Raw genomic sequence first — 7,549 nt, 5'->3', positions numbered from 1 at the left:
CTTTCCAAGGAACTGCCACATAATTTTAATACAATTTAATCAGAAAGGGACTATCTGGGTTGACTTCATTATACATTCACACATTCAATCACACCAGCATCACTTTTCAAATACCATCTCTTACAAGTGGCTGCTGTTAACTTTCTCAACAGTAAAGGCACAGGCATGTGATTTCCACCCAGCAGTGGAGAATTAATAAATCACCCAACATATTACAGTTTCACGCCAAGTTAGCACCTTCATCAGGGAATGAAATTAGCAGAGCAAATCCTGGCTGATTGTGAAAGATGCTAATTACCCGCTCACCCTGTAAAATAAGGCATGAGTGATGTGTGAGGAGCCCTGCACAGAGTCAAGAGCACTTGGAAATGCAACACTTAAATAAAGCCTAAAACTGCTTATGCAGAGAGAAATGGAGACCAGACAGAGAGTGCAATCTACAGCCGGTAAAATGAAAAAGAATTTGCAGGGATTTTTAAAGATCTCATTTCAGAACTGTAGCAAGACTAGTAGAGACTTGGATGACTCCAGGGACTCATTATGGAGCCTTTACTTCTAGGTCTGTAACGTAAATCCCCACCTGACCCTACTGGGAGCATGTCCTCACTGGTTAATAGCTGTTCACAGCCAGGACATGGAATAGCTGTGAAAGACGCGACCTCAGTTCAGCTACTCCTGGGTGGGGCGTCCCCGTTACAGACAGGCAATAATTCTGTCCCCTGCTGCTGATCTCTGCAGAGAGGCCAGGAGCTGAACAGGTCACTGGATGTGGATCCTCAGCAGGCATTTCAGAGGCTGCCAGCTCCTGCTTGGCTGAGACCAACCGGTGGAGGTGAGATGGGAGGACTTAGCCCTGTCACTGTCAATCTGGGACCCTTCCCTGGATGGGAGACTTATTTCCCCAAAGTTGTCAATTTTCACTTTTTACCAGCACGAGGCTCACATTAAGAAGGGAAGTGTGTTCCTAATAGTACTGTTTAGGTGTGTGATTTTTAAAAAAACCACAAAAAACAAAAAACTGTGCTACAACATGTACTAACTTTTTCTACACTTTCTAGCTGCTCTGAAGATCTGAACAAGCACTTAAGACCTCAGTACATCTAAACTCAAATAAACAAAACCAATGTTTCTATTTTTCAGCTTGTTTGTTAGGTCCCACACACTGAATTTGCTTATGAAGGGCAATTATCACTTTAAATTTAATTAAAATGTCCCTGACTAATGATGTGTGCAAGCCACTAAAACAATTTCACCATTTACAATTGCAAAGGTTACCCAGTTAATTTGTGGTTAATTTGTGCAGTGATGCAAAGGTGATAAATTATTAAATCCCCAAAGAGGCAGTATGGAAATTCTTCAAAAGATGAGCTTTGTGACACAATTTAAAACATCAAAATGACAAAAAATAAAGGGAAAAGAAAGAAAGAGAGAGAGAGAGAGAGAGAGAGAGAGAGAGAGAGAGAGAGAGGGAGGGAGGGAGGGAGGGAGGGAGGGAGGGAGGGAGGGAGGGAGGGAGAGAGAAAGAAAGAAAGAAAGAAAGAAAAAGAAAGAAAGAGAAAGAAAGGGGAAGAAAGGGAAAGAATGAAAGATAGGAAGGAAAGGAAAGGAAAAAAGAAAGGTAAAAGAAAAAGAAGTTAAATTCCCCCAAATTTCCAAATCATCTCTTTTAACAAAAAAAAGTGAATAACAAAAATGTGTTTATACTATTATTATTGGAATTCAATATAATCTACTTAACTTTAAAAAATAAAGTAGAAATCTTCTTTCATTTTTAGATTTTTCTTTTTACTAATCATAAACAACAAATTCATGACAAGAAAAAGGCAACTGCTTGTTTCATTCCATGACTACCACTCCTAGAATGAATTACATGTTGTGATATACTCTACCTCCAGAACACAGTAAGTTTTCAGTACATCATTATTAATATGTGATTAAGCTCGTTAGAATGGCAGAGGGTTAAAAATAATTCCATCCAGAAAATCCTTTCATTTTTAGTTCAACAGTTTTAATAGTCCTTACAATTAAAAAAGGAAAACAGGGCTTCCCTGGTGGCGCAGTGGTCGAGAGTCCACCTGCCGATGCAGGGGATACGGGTTCGTGGCCCGGTCCGGGAAGATCCCACATGCCACGGAGCGGCTGGGCCCGTGAGCCATGGCCGCTGAGCCTGCACGTCCGGAGCCTGTGCTCCGCAACGGGAGAGGCCACAACAGGGAGAGGCCCGCGTAAAAAAAAAAAAAAAAGGAAAACAAACTGTACTGTGGGCATGCCATATTGCCAGTTATTCCTCTCAGTATGCCAAATACTCCCCTTAGTAACCCAGAATTCGTACTTTCACAGAAGGTAGAGCTGCTATTTTATACATATACACACACACACACACACACACACACATATATATATATACACACACACACACACATATACATATATATTTTATATATCATTATATGTTATTTAAATCTTCCTGGGACATGTTAAGAGGTCATACAGTAATTGCAAAAGCATAGAAATTGCTTTGATGTTAAAAATAAAATTTCAGAACCTTATTAATATCATGATTGGTGTTCCCTGTAATAGATTTTGTTGTTATCACACAGGTGAAAAACTACTATCTGATTTACAATGTTAAAAAAGGAAGACAGGTAGCAAAATATATCCTCATAATGCTCTACAAGCTGTATCATATTAAAATTAAGAATATCAATTACATTCAGTAATACATTTTGTAATTGATTGATTACTGAAAAATTATTTATAACTTTCTTGTTGCTGAATGCCTGCCTTGACAGGATATTGTCAATTCTCAAATAACAGATTGGGTCAGATTTGACTGTTGCCTTAATTATTCTTTACTTCTGTGTTGGAATTTTTTTTTTTTCGTTCATTGGCTATAAACACTAAAGTCGTGTGTAAATTCTGGTTTTCTGACCTTATATTTGCTGAGGAAATAACTTAGTGGTAGAACTGGAATTATAATTTGGGGGATTAGGTAGAAGGGGGAATCTCTTCTCAAATTCTCATTAATCTTATTTGCTCTTAGAAAGAAATATACCTAGAGAAGACAGAGCATTGTGTCTACAGTTCTTAGCTGTAGGCTTCAGCCTGCCTCTGATGCCCTAACAATGCTTTGTATTTGGCTCCTAGAAGATACTGACAGACTGTTTCAACTAAACCTACTTGTGATTTCTTGTTCTGACACAAGGACCAGAGCAACAGCAGGGGTGTCCTTATCATCATCAGTATCACTGTCAGGGAAAGAAGAGTACCAGCACTGAGCAGTCTGTTCAGGCCTCTCTTGGCACCAGCAGTCGTGGTGGTGACAGCTTCTTGGCTCTGTGAACGTTGCTAACATACCACACAATCTAGACCCCGAGGGCCTCAATGGGCTGCACCTATGTTTTTCTTCTTATTTAGTATTAAGTAGAGTCATGTATGCCTAAAACTATTTAACAAATGTTCTGTAACCGTTTAAACTATTGCAATAAATACATTTTTTATTGTAAAAATAGTACTTCAATAGCCATCTGACAGATGATGTTTTTTTCCCTAGAAATATTGTCTAAATGGAATAGTAGTGGCCCAGTGAGCATGGAGGACCCTGGAAGTAATAAATGATGATCAGAGCTCTGTAGAAGGCTAAGATTTGTGGCTATTTCAAGTAGATGACTGTAAGATCTTAGGTGTTAGGGAATTTGAGGACATGACCAGTTTACTTACTTTAAATAAATTCTTAAGATATATGCTGCTCGTTTTCCCTCCTAGCTCTGATTTTCACAAGGCAACTCATAAAAATGTAGGCTCTTCAAGGCATTGTTAGGTTAAGGGCTGTTAATGTGGTTTAGGGGGAGGATACTTCACTGACACAGGAAACCTTGGCATTAAATCTTAAGGCTTTATTTTTTTTCTACCAGGCAGAGTCAAAGCTTTATTGAGGGTCATCCAACTGGGGGTTGTTTAGTGGATAATAACCCTATGAAATCCCAGATTCTTTCAGGACAAAATCACTTCCATCCATTCAATCTTGAAGAAGCAAAAGACTTCTTCTGCAAGTGAGCGTTAATACATTTGAATGTTCTTGTTTCTGAGATTACAAATGCATTCTTTCTCCATATCCAACAGTTCTTGATCCATATCCAACTGTTTTTGTTTCATAGCCTTCTGTTTATTTTTAGAATGCTAGTCATATTTTTTGAGACGCTTATTCAGTTTATGGTAATTCCTTTTTTTAGATTACTCGTTTATTTATGTTAGTTCAGGAGTGATCTCTCATTGGGATCGTTCCATTAAATTAATTTTTCTCATGGCAGCCATATCGTGGCTGGTTGGATAGTTTCTGTCCATGCTTACTCCTCTGTGTTTGATTTCTCTGCACTGACTTTTCCAGGACCCCAGGGTTCCCAGATGAGAACCAACTCTTCTATTTCTGATTCTCTATTATTGTCTTAAGGAAATATAACCAATCCGTTTTGAGAATCAGGGTGTCATTTGACCCAGCTCTCCGTCGGAGGATTGTCACTGACCTTCTTTGACATTCCGGTGATATTGCTCATTATATATGCTATATTGCTCAGATCCTAACCAGAGTCCAAGCTACTTCCAGCCTCCATTTGCAGACCCAGCGCTCTGTTCCCTCACAGAGGGTAGAGCATTGTTAGAGCTAGATCTCATGGGAGTTGAACACAAAGATGCCACGAGTCATTTCCAGTAGTGGAGCCTGTGGGTTTGCCTCTTTGAGGTCTTATTTTCTGTGTTTTCATTCCATTCTGCTCCCCAGATAAAGTTAATCCACTTTTGAGCATGAATATATCTTTTGAAATATGTACTAATAATGTTTCAACTGTCATGTTGTGTTTTTGTGTATGAGGATTCAGTGCCTACTGTCTCTAACGTATTTGCCAGAAGACCTCCCAAAAACATATTTTAAAATATATGTTTTATATTGTCCAAACTAACCTTGGACAGTTTCATAATAGGTTATGTTTTCTACAGAATCCAAAGATCGGAAGGAATACAGAACATGTTAGTTCGCAAATAAAAGCAGGCTATTTATCTGGGCATGAAGCATCTAAACACAAGAATGGAGAAACCTGGAATATAAATTTTAAGATTGGTATACAGGATATTTTACAGTTTTAATATATTTAACCTATGGATACAAAATTTAAAGGTGTCAAAACATACCTATCGGGATCTATCAATCGACTAATCAATTAATCAATAGATAGATATAATAAGCATAGTTTAGAGATTCTGAGACCTGAATATGTGATTGTTGGGTATATAATTCTCCAATAAAAGACATGTTCAGAATGCTATCAAGAATGTGCAATTGAAAAAAAAAAGAATGTGCAACTGACTTTATCTTGTAAAATACCTTACTCTATAAAATATCTTACTCCATAAAATATCTTACTCTAGAAAAATATTTTAAAGTGTCATCAATTCATATTTGACACAAAATGTTGATGTTTTTAAAATCTAATATCACATTAAATCACTTTATTGATTCAGTACAAAAAAAGCTTAAATTGGCAATATGAATATTTAAAATAAGTAGCATGAATCAACTTTCTTGCTAGGTTATTAAACTTAACATTGCAGAAGCCAAATGAGGAAATATACATGTTATTCAGAAATAGGTGGGATAATGTTTTCCGCCATTGGAAAAAATCCATTTATTTCAAGTATTTACATATTGATCTTATCAGTGCTAATAATACTAATACAATTCAAACTTTCAGTTGTGCCAAACTTTCAAAATTTTTCCATGCTAGTTTTCCAATGAGAATGTGGCAATATGTATAAAAAGTATATACGAACCATTCATTTTTTTAGCCAACAAGTATTTAGGGACATCTACTCTGTATAGAGCATAACTAAGTTTTAAGTAGAACTCAGATAAGTCACACATTTTGCTATGGTAACCATCTGTTATTTTTGTCTACACAGCATCATTTTCTTTGGGGAATTTTCTATCCCACAGAGCACCTGAACATGGTATATCAACTTTCAATATGTAGGGTCTCTATCAATGTTTATTAAATTAAATAATTAAGATGCTTTCTTATGATTCAAATGCAATAACAAATGAAAAAAACAAAGAATTTAAGAACGTAAGAAAAAGAATACAACTTTAAGCAAATGAGAGCCATGAAAATGACTACATTATATCTAATATTTTTTAAAAATAATTTTCTTACTCATACAGAAACACAAGAAACAAATTGTTTCTGTATATATAAGCCCATGGTAAGAATTTTTCCAACATTCAATGAATACTTCTTAGATTTTAAGAGACTATCATTCTGAGATAGTCCATTCTGGGGGACTCTCCAGCGTTACATTTTATTACTCTCAGCCACCAGGTCCTCAGTTCTCGCTTCTTCTGTCTCCTTAAATTTCTATGTTCTACCCTTAATGACACCTTTGGAATATGTAGATAAAGATACGCACTTTGTATTTTTGTTTCCATCAGATAGCATTGCCATCCCTCCACATGTGTAAAGCACTGTCCTTCCAAGATTGAATGTGACAGAAAACATCACAGGGATTTTATGTGTCAATATTTCTCCTAGTTGCTCCCAATTTTATCCTTTCCATTGCCTGTTTATTTTAAAATGAAACACATTTTTATAAAGGGCATTTGTGTTGAAACTTCCAACCATGATCTTTCTTAGAGGACTGTTCTTTTCTTTAAAATACCAGGATTTGCATATCCAAATTCAGTTTAACCTCCTTGCTTTCATTATCCCAAACTTTCACATATCAGGAAGCTGGTTCCCATTCTAAGTTGAAAGGGAAAGTTGGGATGGTAAGAAGTAAAAGAGACCATTGAGTTGACAATAGCTTTCTCTGGGCTACTAAAGGCTACACTACTTTGAGGAGATGTTTCAAAGGAGAAAAAGGGGCACTTGCAAGTCATACTGAATTTATTTTCAATACATTACAAGATTACAACTTTTTATAGTTATTCACCTTTTTAAAACAGCACTTGCAAAAAAATTAAAAAAAACAGCACTTGCAATAAATACCTTGTATTTCTAAAGTCTTACTGTTTCGTTATCTTGCCATTTCTTTCCCTTTTAGTTGCCATCCTGAAGGAAGAGTTAAAATTGCATGCAGATGTGTCACTTGTAATAACCAAATTTCAAACACTCTACTGGGAAATAATGTTACTTGAGAAATACACTGATAGCAAAACTCTCAAATCAAAGAATAACAAGAGGTTTCTGTAAAATTAGATTCACCAAATGGTGTGAAACGTTGATGCTCACATAGTCAACCCAGGCACTCTTAATAACCAATGTCACTAGTTAAAGACTAAATATTTAAGTATATATTTAAGTATTAAGGTACTTTATAAACTTGCTTTAGAATAAAAGAATAAATCTTATTAGGTGGAAGAAATTCAACATGCTTGAAATGAATAGAATTAACCATGCATCTCCAATATTATATATTTTGATTTATATGTCAATCCCTAATTTATTAATTAAAAGCATAGCTCTTTGACTTCTATCAAAATGCTGGTGTCTACACTGAAAAG

The sequence above is a fragment of the Lagenorhynchus albirostris genome, chromosome 10, assembly GCF_949774975.1.
Source record: "Lagenorhynchus albirostris chromosome 10, mLagAlb1.1, whole genome shotgun sequence".
NCBI lineage: Eukaryota > Metazoa > Chordata > Mammalia > Artiodactyla > Delphinidae > Lagenorhynchus > Lagenorhynchus albirostris.
The sequence above is the reverse complement of the archived record's forward strand: the minus strand, read 5'-3'. Positions refer to the sequence as shown.